Below are 13,918 nucleotides of genomic sequence, written 5' to 3'. Positions count from 1 at the left end.
ATTGCTCAATCTTTTGGTTCCGGGAAAGCGGCTGGATACGATAATATTCCAATGTCTATAATTAAGGAATCCATTCAAATCATTTCGGGACCTCTGGCTCACATTATGAATTTATCGATCGCTCATGGCGTTGTACCAGATCAAATGAAAATAGCTCGTGTGGTACCACTGTTTAAAGCTGATGACCAGTCACTATTCACCAACTATAGGCCTGTCTCGGTTCTACCAAGCTTTTCAAAATTTCTAGAGAGAATCATCTATAATCGCTTGTATGATTATTTAACTAATTTACATATTCTCTGTGATAACCAGTTCGGCTTCAGGAAAAACCACTCTACGACGTTTGCCTTGATTGATTTGCATGAAAAAATTTCATCTGCTATTGATCATGGTGAATTAGCGGTTGGTGTCTTTTTAGATCTCTCGAAAGCTTTCGATACAGTCAATCATTCCATCTTATTTGATAAACTTGAACACTATGGTATAGGGGCTTGGCTCTCAAATGGATTAAGAGCTATTTTTCCAACAGACTTCAATTTGTAGAATACAATGGTAATGTTTCGTATCGTGCTAATATCATGTGTGGCGTTCCCCAAGGTTCAATACTAGGGCCTTTGTTTTTTCTGCTCTACATCAACGATATAATCAACACGTCAACAATATTACAACTGATATTATTTGCTGATGATACAAACGTATTTGTGTCTCACAAGGATAAAGACTGCCTTACTAATATACTGAATGCTGAGCTAAATAAGTTGTCAATATGGTTTAGAGCTAACAGGCTTCCATTAAACTTGAAAAAAACCAAATTCATTGTATTTAAACCACCTCAAAAGCGTACAAATCAAACTATTCAACTTTTAATTAATAATCAAAAAATTGATCAAGTAAAAGAAACAGTTTTCTTAGGAGTAATCATGGATGAAAATTTAAATTGGAAATGTGAAATCTCACATGTCGCCAATAAAATTTCTAAATGCACAGGAATTATTCGTAAATCCAGTTTCTATTTATCCACGAAAACCTTACGAACACTATATTTTTCTCTAGTCTATCCATACCTTTTTTATTGCAACTTAGTTTGGGCCTCTACTTACAGAACTAACCTTATTCGTCTTGAGATTTTACAGAAACGAGTGATCAGAACTATAGCTAAAACAACTTTCGATGCACATACTGATCCAATCTTTCAAAATCTTGGTATCTTAAAATTTCATGATATATACTTAATACAACTAGGCTTATTCATGTACTCCTATCAAAACCATACTCTACCTTTAAAATTTCATTGTAAATTTACCTTACAAAGTCAAATTCATTCGTATAATACAAGAAACTCGTGTAAATTTCGTCTGCCTTTCTGTCGTACTCGAACCAAACAATTTTCCGTTTTTTATCAAGGACCTAAATTTTACAACACCTTAAACACCAACATCATCAACGCTTCCTCACCTTTCTCCTTTAAAAGAGCACTTAAGGCATTTATTTGTAATAATTATTAGTATACTCCAACAAAAATTTTGGGAAAAAGCCTTTTAATATTCAACATTTGTAAACTTCCGTAATATTGTGATGGTTGGTGCTAAAAAAGCGTGTGGGAACTCCAGCGCAACAAAATTGGAACTAAAACGAGGCTATAACCTGCAATGCCGGATACCTTTCCACAACATAATGTATAGTAGCTTCTTAGCGGTTTTGCATGCTGGTTTCAGTACAGCGGCCATCATGGTGCTCTCGCAAAAATGTTTGTCTTTTTAATGTTTTTAGGCGCCATTACGTCTCCAAACAGTACGAAATGTTCACCAAAACTTAGAGGCACCTCTGACGGGGACGTTAATGAGTTTTCGCTCTACAGCATTTGCTTAAATTTGGGCTACTCTTTCCTAATGCCATGTGCTTCGAGCGGCCATGTTGGTTTTACTCCCAAGCTGAAGAAACACTTCGCTTCTTGCAAAATCATTCAAAACTGCAACTCATCTACCTCATCCAAACTGAATTATTTATTATTGTGTGAAGCCGTTCGTCCAAATCCTGGTTACGACAGCGACGAGCGATATAAATTCTCGTGTTAGAAGGAAGCCGTTTAAGTGGAGATGTCCGTGTTAGCCTGCACAACAGGCGCTTTGATAGGCGAATAGGCCAACCGCCTGTTGAAAATATTTTTGCCTGGATTTTGGATTCAAAGCAAAATTTTAACGGATTTCCAGATCCTTATGAGCCAAGCATCATTTTGCGCGAAGCGCGAAACGAGTGCGAAGCCCGAGACGAGGGGAGGGTAAAATAAAACTTTATTTTTCTTCTCCCTCATCTCGCGCTTCGCACTCGTTTCGCGCTTCGTGCAAAATGCAGCGTTCGCCTCGCTTGACTCATAAAGCGCCTGTTATGCAGGCTATAGATATCCGTGTGGAATGTGTGACAAATCAGAAATAAATCTTTTGTGACAGCTGCAGTTAATGGTACCATATTAGGTGTATCAACACGGATAACAGATTCTACATGGAGCTAAGCTCCTCGAACCAAAATTGGTGCTGCTTCAACTTCACGAATTTGTTCTTCGAGGAAACCACTGCGGAGCTAGTCAAATCTCCTGCCTCGCTCATCCATCAGCCATTGCATGACAGTGCTTATAGACATATTCATTCATCTCCCTCCGGAAATCTACACATCACTGAGGATAAACAGAACGACTTGGAGGAATATAAAGATGATTTTATAGACCAATTTGTAGCGAGGGTCAACGAGGAGAGAGCTAAAGATACAAGAAATATATTCATCTTTCATTTGAACCTCATTAGTCTGCAGAAAAAGATAGAGGAAGTTGTTATGCTCACAGACAAATTTAAAGCTCAAGTAGTGTTTCTGACAGAAACGAAAATCGACGGATCGTATCCTAATAGTAAATTTGCAATAGAGAGGTACAAAAAGTACGGGAATAATTGGAAGAAGGGTGCAGGCGGTGTTTTGGCAAACGTGTCCTCTACATTGGCATCGAAAAGGCTCAGTTTGCCATGGTCTTTTAGTAACATCGAAGTTCTAGCCATCGAAATCACTCTTGGCAGGCATGAAGCAATGCATGATTGGAGTTTACAGACCGCCTAACGCGTCATGTGCTAATGACTACATTAGACTGGAAGAGGAGCTAAACGATGTCTTTGGGCATCGCTTCAAATGGAATTATTGATAATCACAGGGGACTGAGATTAGATCAAAGAGAGCGCAAAATACTTCGAGATCTACAAGACGTACGAGGGCTGGAATGCTTATAGTTACCATGCCAACCAGGGTAACAGATACGACTGAGTCCTTGCTGGATTTCATATTAACTATAAAAAAACTACAATACTATGAGGCGTGTGGCGTTAAAAATCCAGAAAAGAGCGATCGCGCAATGGTATACGGGCTAGTGACTGACAAGGTGAAACATTATCGGAGAAAATTGCAGAAATTGGTTTTATTTAGGGACTTTAAGAACTTAAATGTTGAGAGTCTAAAAGACAACTTGAGAACAGCGCCATGGCATTTGGGTGAAATGTTCGAGTTTGTAGATGACAGTTATTACTTTTGGACTACTAAATACGATATGAGATGAACATATGCCAGTAAAAAGGATGAAAATGAGGGCAAAAGATGTGCCTTATATGACACCAGCTTGGACGAAAGCTACCAGGGCAAAGTGTCGTTTTTCCAAACGATTTAGCCAAATTAGGACACCGGAGAATTCGAACTTTGAACTAAAACGGCAATGGAGGAATGAGGCAACCAAAAAAGGCGAATAACGATTAGAAAATATGGAGTGAACTAGCGGATGATTTGCGTCAAAACTCGATGAAATTTTACAAAACCTTCAAACCTTTCCTTAACAGGAAGGACAATTAAGGGAGATGGTGCAAGAGATATACACCTGAACATGGCACACCAGTGGAAATGGAGAGAAAAACGTGGAGTCCCTTGACGAGAGTGAATTTATACAGCACCGTAGCTTAAAATCAGACTGTTTTAAATGGCATATACAGCCAAACAAATAAATATTATTGAAATTGTTTATCGTTACCTTCACAGCTTCCTGGGTGATAGACCAGATTATTCTCAAGTCCTCTGCAATAGCTTAACTTATGCCAGCATCTGTTGTCGTAAGTTGTTCCATTCGCAGTGCACACTGGGTCTTCATATGAAGGGCATTGGTCATCGCACTCACACCGAGCGTCATGCGCACTGTAGGTCCTACAGACTCCAAATCGCGGGCAATGGACATTAAGGCAAGGATTAAGATCTGCACCAAGAAACAAGTCATTATATTATTGAGTTATTCTCACCATTCAAAAAAAAAAAAAAACAATCATGTATGATTACAACATGTTTGCATACCGGCCAGGGCTCTGTTATTGTTGTGAACCACAATGTGATTATGTAATTAAATGGTTTGCTATGCGAATTTAGATAATACAGGCAAATTTATTAAAATGAAAAAAAAAAACAACCTCCAGTAACAGCGTAGCTGACTATCAAGGGATCATGACTCGATCCTAATCCTAGATTATAGATTCTAATCCAACTTCCTACAACAAAAAGTGATAGCACTCAGAAAATAAACATGGTCTGATTTTCACCGAACGTCAATTTGGATATGTGACCTTCCGATTTAATATAAATTCCTGGTAATTTCAGCGATAACTTTGATCAGATCCACACTATTCTTTGTCCGCAATTTTAAAGTCCTTTAATCAATTTAGAAGACTGACCAAAGTACTTCTATCCCCTGACTAAACGAGAGAGATGTGATTTGGATCTGTAGGTGTGGTCACTCTCCAAGCAAACAATTGCATAAATGATTCAGCAAAGCACTGAAAAAATCCATAATCCTGATCATCAACCACACGTAATAGCAATGCAAACCCACCTCTACCCATGCCGGTATGATATTATTTCCTGGAAGACGACTTCCCTTGATCTGACGATCATATTGATGATTTACGGAAAGAATCACAACTGGAGATTCATAGAAGGTCGTATTGAAAGGTACTTCCTGTAAATACGTAAGACAAATCAAGAAAGTTTTAAGGAGATGAATTAGTATGTGGCTCTTTTCCCATTATTTAGGGCCATCCTCTATAGACCTTTCACTTCTCAGAATAATCTCTCAGTCTAAGATAAGATGCAGGGCTAGCTATTTTCAATCAAAATAAAGCAGATAAGTTTCAAGATAACCCATACTATTCTTTGCTGATGAGACTCGAGTAACTCTATACAAAAAGCGGGTGGCACAGCAGTGTATAAGTGTACGTACAGCTTTTTGCGTCCTCACGAAACCCGACAACCATAAAAAACAACGAGCTAATAAACTATTCGTTAATTTGCGTAACGACCTCAAATCGGCGCGTAGTAGGACAACAGCACTTATCACTTAGCACTTCTGTTATTACTTCTGTTATGTTGGGTCGGTGGGCATGGTACAAAGTTTTAACTTTTACAGATATATAGTTCAGTGATTATTGTCAATGACACGAAACTAGTTGCCAAGATGTAGCTTGTAATTGTCACTAAAGGGAGAGCAAGGGTGGCGCCCGCACTCGCCATCCACCAATGTAGCCTGGGATCAAACCTTTGTAGACGCCAAAAGTGGCTTGAAATTTTTGTTGGTTCTCTACTTTGCTCCAAGAGGTTTTTCTCTGGGTGCTCTTGTTTTCCCCTCTCCTCGAAAGCCATCATTTCTAAACTCTCATGAGGTAAAATTTAGAAATACCAGTTGTTCTGAATTTGTGCAAATCTATAACTTTTTAACTGAAAGTTTAGACAAGTGACAGTTTCGCTGTGTTTTCATTCATCACTATTAATCTAACTCAAGAAACGCGAAAAATAAGTACGAACGGTAGGGTGGAAACAGCCAACGAGTTGAAAAGTATTTTCAAAATTCGTTACTTTGGCAATCAGCTGCCCACTAAATAACTGTGCAGTACTGAGTTATTGAAACTGTTACTGTTACTGAGATTAATTGGAAGTTTTAATCTTACAAATAACTATGCTAAATGTTGAAATAAAGTAGTTTTCACCTGACAAAAGCCATAGTTGTTTTGGGCTGATGGATTTCCACTGTTTCCAAAATACTCTTTTCCTGTAATTGTAAAGTTAAGTTGACTTCTATTGCCAGTGAATGCGAACCAGTCCTAGGGCAAAAAAAATGTAAAAAGGTAAAAAGGAAGAAAAGAACAGATTAAACTTGACATCTTTTAGACAGGAATAGTCATGGCAGACTGCGAATGACATTTTCTGAAAGTCGGCAGGATTTTTTGTTGCCATCATTACATTTTCTACTTGTAACCTCATTTCTCTGTACACTGCAAAACTTGAACAGGCTGCCCCTTAAAAACACCAAATAAACATTGATCAGTTAGTTTTTACTGAATTTCTAGCTTTAAAAAAGTAACTTCCTATCAAAATATCTCGATAATGCTCTAGTAGGTTTTCTCAAACTTCGCGAACATTAAGACAGCTATTAGAAGTTTCAGGAAACGTTTCTCAGTGTTGAACACGTCATTACGTTGTCATTACAACACAGATGTCAACGTCACTCTAATCAAAACAGATTTTCATCTTTACCTAATAACAACGACGCAGTAAATACTCAAACATGGACTGTATTACCCCTGCAAAATTCAGTCGAGCCACCTTTACTTACCCGTTATTCGTAACTTATGACATCGACACAAAACACTGACGTCGCGACGTGAGAGACAACAAAAATATTTCTCCCCGAATAACGCAGCACGTAAATTAACAAGACACAAATCGTATTTGCAAACCTCATGCACCAGTGCGTGATCCGAGATGATAGTACTGTATAGTCCGTGATCTTTCACCTTATTGTTTAATTACTCGAGCATAATACTTCTCTTACCACAACTGCATCTTGGTGTTTTCAGCAAATTCACTCAGTGCTAATAAGGTGCCAAAAAAGTGCAAAAGAAGATGAAATCAAGGGCAAAGATAGTAAATACCGCATTTGCTCTCAAATATGCAACTCCATGTAAACTGGTATGTAAATGCGATATTTACTACCTTTCTCTTTGATTTCCTCCTCTTTTGCACTTTTTTGCACCATATTTGCCCCGAGCAAATTTGTGTAATCTAATTTTATGCAGAAAAACTAAATTGCAAGACAAAAGAGAATAAAAGATCTTACACAGATCAAACATCAGCTATAGTCTGGGCTGTTATATGCTCGTTTGCCAAATTAGAGAGACGAAGTAGCTTGTTACAGCTGCCTATTGTTGCTTACCCTATGTAGGGAGTTGAAAGCGAGCTTAAAAGTAACGAAAAGTTATAAACATCATAGCTAGAAGCCAATGTAATTTTGAGCCAACACCTATAATTCTAAACGATCGAGAGCTTAACTGCCAGACTATTCTATGTGGCATATACAGCCAAAAAAATGGTTGAAATTATTTTTTGTTACCTTCACAACTTCCTGGGTGATAGACCAGATTATTTTCAAGTCCTCTGCAATAGCTTAACTTATGCCAGCATCGGTTATCGTAAGTTGTTCCGTTTGCAGTGCACACTGGGTCTTTATATGAGGGACATTGGTCATCGCACTCACACCGAGCGTCATGCGCACTATAGGTCCTGCAGACTCCAAACCGTGGGCAATGCACATTAAGGCAAGGATTAAGGTCTGTACCGAGAAAAAAAGAAACATAATATTGAGTAGTTATCCATTTGGAAAAAACATAAATGTCTAACATATTTTTCATATTTGAGTTAAAACTAAGTTACTGTTCAGTAGTAGTAACATGTTTGCTTGTAGGTACCTCAACTGACGATTTTTTGTCCTTAGTAAACCTTATTAACGATACCCGCCATCTTTGCTCGCGCTTTGGACTGGTGGAATAAATTAAAGCAATGTTACGTGGTTTTCTCAGGGGGGAAAACAAGAGATAAAGTCAGTAAACAAAAGAATGCAGTCGAGTTTGTTTTAATTATCTACACAGTAGAAAATTAAGAAGTTTTGACCTTAAAAAAAAAGAAAATCGCAAAATATGGGTGGAAGTGATTTTGAATGCAGTAGGCGACAGTAGAAATCTTCACAGCAAGGAATTATGACGTAAAACTTGTCGAAGTTTACATTTTGCATTTTGCATGACTAAAATCGTCGTCTTATTTTGAGGGAATAAACAAACCCGACCGCGATTACTCGATTACTAGTATTGGCAATTTTATTACTTGTGTGCCCTCTTATTGCTATTATTCCATCTTGAAGTGCCTGCAAAGATAGAGTGTAACATGAATAAGGTATATCAGTGTTTGTACTCCAACGTTACTTTAATTAATATCATGAAATGTATTCCTACATATAAGAACTTCTAAAAGATATCAATAAAAATAATAACAAAAATGACAATAGTTCTGTCTAGAAATAGTGATCATTACAATAGGAAAATTAATAAACAACCTCCAGTAACAGCGTAGCTGAAAATCAAGGGATCATGACTCGATCCTAATCCACTGAGGTCTTTAACGCAGACCTTCATAGACTCTAATCCAACTTCCTGCAGCAAAATGTGATAGCACTCATTAGTTACTAGAAAATCCATAATTTCTTCTTGATTTCTACGACGATACCTTTAAGTCATGAAATTTATGGATCAGATCCAAATTATTGGTTTCTAATGGCTTTTACACAGTTTTCACAGTCCTTTTATAAATTTACCAGAATAAACGGATTTCTTCTCTCCCCTGATTGAACAAGGGATATGGACTTTTGGGTCTCAAAGGTGTCGTGAGAGTTCAAGCTAACAATTGAATAGAATAATGTAGCAAAGCGCTGAAAAAATCCCTGTTCATTATCATTAACCTCAAGTGACCATCAAGAAAATAACCCAGTGAGGAAAACCCCGTTTCATGACGCAATTACTGGCTTTTCCTAGAAAAGACGTCTGAGGAACGAGCGCAGAAATTGCGTACTGATGATGTGTCACTACGCAGATCTGGGCATGCAGTACTTTTGATTGGTTAAAGAAAATTTATTTTGCAGCATGCCAATCAGAAGCACTATCTTGATCTGGGAAGTACACGTCATCAGTATGGAATTTTGTGCACTTTTCCACGCCGTCTTTTCAGGGGAAAGCCAATAATTGCGTCGTGAAACGGGGTTTTCGGGGTTTCCCTCATTTTGTGGGAAAACTAGTGGTGGCATCGCGCGAAATGTCGGGTGGGCTGTTTTCTCAGGTTAGAATGAAAAGGCAAACTTACCTCTAGCCAGGCTGAAATTATATTATTTTCTGGAGGACGACTTCCCTTGACCTTAAGATTATACTCATGATTTACGGAACTAGAATCACAATTGGCGATTTGTAAAAGGTCGTATTGAAAGGCACTTCCTGTAAATAGGTAAAAAAGTCATGTCAGTTAGTATGGATCTGAACTTGCTCACCTCTCCCTCTATTTTTGCCCATCTTCTGTAAAGTCCCCACTTCTAATATTCGCCCACTGTCTACAACGCGAAATTGAAGAGATTCGAAATATAAAATTCTCGCAAAGTCACGAAATTTAAGAATCGCGAAATATGCGTACATCAAAATCGCGAGATAAACATGTCGTGCTCTTCAGGAATTGCCGTTTTGGATACAATGTCGATTACCATGGCCTGGTAAGCTTGGATCTATTTTATTTTAAGTTTTCTTTAGTGTGAGCTTAACCACTAAAAAATCAGTGTTCTTTGGCTTGTGCTAAATGTTCTTGTTAGAACTAAAGTTTTCACCTGACAGAAGCCGTAGTTGTTTTTGGACGATGGATTTCCACTGTTTGGAAAGATTTTTTCCCCAGTTATTGTGAAATTAAGTTGACTCCCATTCCCAGTGAATGCAAACCAGTCCTGCGGACAAGAAAATAATTATAATTTGCTACCCTTTTCTTTACAAGACGAGTTGCGTCAGGTTTCGAGCCACACTTCCTTTAACAAGAAATGACTGCATCACTTACCACAACTGCATCTTGGTGTTTTCCATCAAAGGGCAAGAATTCCCTTAAGCACACTTCAAATCCTCCAGAGTTGACATTCTCTAACCATAAGTACATAGCGTCATTTGGCTTTGTACTGCGAGTGTACTTAACAGAGACAAATACACGAGGCTTGGAAGCAAAGCTCTGCAAAAAGATGTTAGATATATGAAAAGCTATTGACTGAAAAATAAACAAGCTTCTCGAAAGATAAATCAGCAGGAACGTATCCATGAAGTAGTCAGCGGCACTTAAATGAAATTAAGGATTTATCAAAGGCTAAGGGGAGCAGATTAATCAAATCTACTTGTCTATTCACATTAACTTACTTCTCTACCCCTCTTTCACCTCTTTCTACGAAGTGTTGAAAAGGTTGGTGAATGCATCTTATTTCGCCCATTACTTCAATAAAGTTACAAACAACAATGTTTCTTTTCGGCCAACTTTGTTAAGTTTAATGCTAAAAATTTGATATCGTTAAATAAATATATAGACTTCTATTTTCCAAATTCCCTTTAACACATCAATACATTCAAAACAAGAGAGGATTATCCTCCCTTGATTTAAAACGGTCACGCATTATTCAATCACTACCTTTAAAGTAAAACGTGAAAATGGCTTATCTTAAGGCGATGGAAGGAAAAGTTTGAAACTAAGCCCGAGAGAAAGCTTAACAAAACATTTAGCAGTGGACTCTGCTATGAAGAGCAAACTCCGGATATCAATTAGTGATCATTTGTTTTAGAACTACTTTCTGATACTATTTCATTTGTTTCTACTATTTAATTACGTTTTACACCTTTGTAACAAAATTATATACTTGTTAGCAATTATTGTTATCTACCCTGAGAAAAGGCCACCTTCTCACACTTCGTTTCTGTTGTCCATATTCCGCTAAAAGTAACGCTTCCATGCGTTAACATAGGTTTGTCCTGAAACGCTACCCAGTTGATAATTCCAGTGTCATTTGTAGAACCTGTTGAACGCGAGCATAACTGAAATCCAGCTGTACCAATGGACTCTGCCCACACGGCGGAAGGTGAATGAACAACTGAAGACTGATCTTCATGGCTTAATGACACAAAAACTCGAACCTGAAATGCGTTAGGTAAAGACAGGCATCAATGAAAATTTAACAGGCGACAACTCCACCCTAGACTATGAGCATTCTCTCTTTTTTTTCCTAATCCGTCGAGCGAAAGGCGCGAGACACGCGTGACCTTGCGCGTGACTGAAGGCGCGATAATGCCTCCCTCGTTTCTCGCGTCTGCTCGACGCGTCCGCTTGTTTATTCCACTCACTAAATCTGAAGAAAAAGAGAGCCTAGGGGGGAGGGTGCTGCAAAAGCGTTGTTGGGTGGTCAGAGTGTCGATCAAAGATCAAAGTCGACTTAGCTAATCCACCCCAATTGCCCCCTTCCCTCCCCACACACTTTCACATCTTACCCCCCCCCCCCCCCCCCCCCATTCCCATTTCATGGAATACAGACCTTCTATATTTATCGTCAGAATCTTCCGGCTTTTTGTATTTGTTTTCTTCTGTCTTGTTTTGTTCAAAAACACACGCATCCCAGGGATTAGAAGCACTTAAGCATACCTGTGCGCACCAATCGCTGACGTCAAAGCATCATAAAACCACAAGTACTTTGGCAAATCAAAATTTGTGAAGAACATTAGATTTTTAAAGAAGCTTAATGTGGTTCACTTACAAAAGAAAGTTACGCCGAACCCTGAAGATTAGACTATAAGTTTTAATTGCTTAGGGTTTACTTACGGTTCCAGATCCACTAAACGTTTGCGGAAATACTACGTTAGTGCAGCGTGGCAGTGTACAATGTTGTGGCGCCTCACATCCGCTGTTGCAATTCCATCCTTGACGTGTCTCTGATGCGTTTTAGTTTTCCAACTTGATAGGAAATACCTGTCAAGAGAGGCGAGGGGCGTGTATCAGAGCGGCTGTGTTTTATTTAAATGGTGAGAAGAGATGTGGAAGTTAATTCCTTGCGTAATATGATGTGAAGATGGAACTGATTGGTTCCTCTTTATTTATTTTTGTGAATTATAAGCCTTTTTTTTCTTTTTCAAAGATTTTGTGAATTTCATATAAATAGCACGGTAAAAACGTAACTTGGCCTACTTCTATTTAAACCCAAAAAAAGACAATAAACGACTCTACGGTCTAGTTGCACAAGACCGAAAGATGCGCTAAACTACCGCTTTTCATTTGTATCATAGAATGTTTGATTGTCGTTATGTGAAGAACATTTATCGTTATGTGAAGAACATTTAGGAAGACGAATTTTACGATATATACGTCAGATAGTTTACATTTAAAAAATCCAAAATGCTCTTAATCATAAAATGGTAATGAATAAGCTGGCGAATTGCATATCTGGCCAACTCGATATAGACGCACGCTGAAACATTTGGAGACAAAATTTTAGGAAAGTAATATAAAATTGAACAAAAAAAATGCACACTTAGATACCATCCTATTGAGGTTGTCTTTGCTTTGGTTTGTTGTTGTCATCAAGCTTCAATGTTTCACTCTTGAGTAAGTCATTGTCTATTCCGAAGTCCATCCTACTGGCAAACCCAAATTGCTTGGCAATTCTCTTTAGAATTGCTTCAAGTCTCATTTCAGTCGACTCCTCTAGCTACTTTTTTGTTTATTTTCAGTTATTCCACTTGAAAGCAATTCTAAATTTCTTGATTCTGGTTACGTTACACGTGCACAAACATTATCAGGTGATCTCGGTTCCTTGCACCAAAAGGGTAACGGGCATTGATTGGATTAAAACAGAACTCTACGAGGTAGGAAATCTGAAGATTGGTACCGCGAAGTACGGGAATCATGGGAATGACTGACTCGGAAAAATAAAAATCAAAAATATAAAACTTGTTTAAGGTTTTCTGTTAAATGCGGGTCTCTGAACTGACAGACTGATCATTACTATTCCTTCAAAAATTTGAAATATATTAAAACTTCCGCATTGCGTCAGAATGTGGGTGTGGAGTCTTAAGGGCAGGTTTTTCAAAGACCTCACCCCACTGGCAAAATCTTAAGTTTTGAAATCTTAAAACTGCCAAGTCATCTCAGGATATGAAACATGGGTTAAATGTTTATCCTTTTCTTTCGTGTTTCTTCGATCCAAGTGGTAACCAGACTACAGTGCTGACTGTTCTATTTGTAGATATTTTGACAGAGTTGCGGCAAACAAATATATCGACCGAGAGCTTTGAAATATAGTCATTTTCTTGAGAACATTGTATGTAGAGGATTCGCAAATAACGAGGTGATAAATACATCGAATCGACTTAACAATTTGTCAGCTCAGCGAGCGCTGATTTAGTCAGTTAAAAGCGCGATGGAGTGGCGATTGTGTCCCTCACATTTGTAAACAAATCACTATGATGAATTCAAATGATCCAACCTCCAGACCTCCTTGCTTTAGTTGAGATCTAAAACAAGTATATTCCCTAGAAAAATGTTAATGAAATAAAAAGTCTTCGACCGAGTTGAATTGGGTTTCAAGAGATTGAAGTTTAAGAATTTTAAAACAATTTCTACTAGAAAAAAGTAACATTTTTGTCAGGTATAAGAACCTACACATGTAGATTGCAACGGCCTAAGATGAAAAGAAGAGCTGTGTACCTTCTACAGTTGTAGCGAGAATCCCCAGGTTCAGGAGAAAGGCAAAAACGGTAAATTTCCTGAGCTCCATCCTGCTGCTGAATCTAGAGGTAATGGCCTGTCGACAGGTGGGGGTTTTGTTTTATGCGCTCGCGTTTAACAAATCAAGGATCCAAATATTCTAAATCTTCTTACCAAATAAAAACAAGCTGATTGGGTAATAAAGGCGCTACATGCTGCATATTACAAAAACAACATTTTCTTTAGCTTTTAACGGTACGGTATTACA

At 38.1% G+C, this 13,918-nt stretch overlaps 1 pseudogene; it reads right to left on the bottom strand.

The window, feature by feature from the left end:
* Positions 1-11,889, bottom strand: part of LOC140932205 (uncharacterized) — a 60,687-nt pseudogene extending 48,798 nt beyond the window's left edge.
* Between the last annotated feature and the right edge of the window lie 2,029 nt (positions 11,890-13,918).

This window comes from Porites lutea, chromosome 1 (assembly GCF_958299795.1).
Source record: "Porites lutea chromosome 1, jaPorLute2.1, whole genome shotgun sequence".
Taxonomy (NCBI): Eukaryota; Metazoa; Cnidaria; class Anthozoa; order Scleractinia; family Poritidae; genus Porites; species Porites lutea.
The sequence above is the reverse complement of the archived record's forward strand: the minus strand, read 5'-3'. Positions and strand labels throughout refer to the sequence as shown.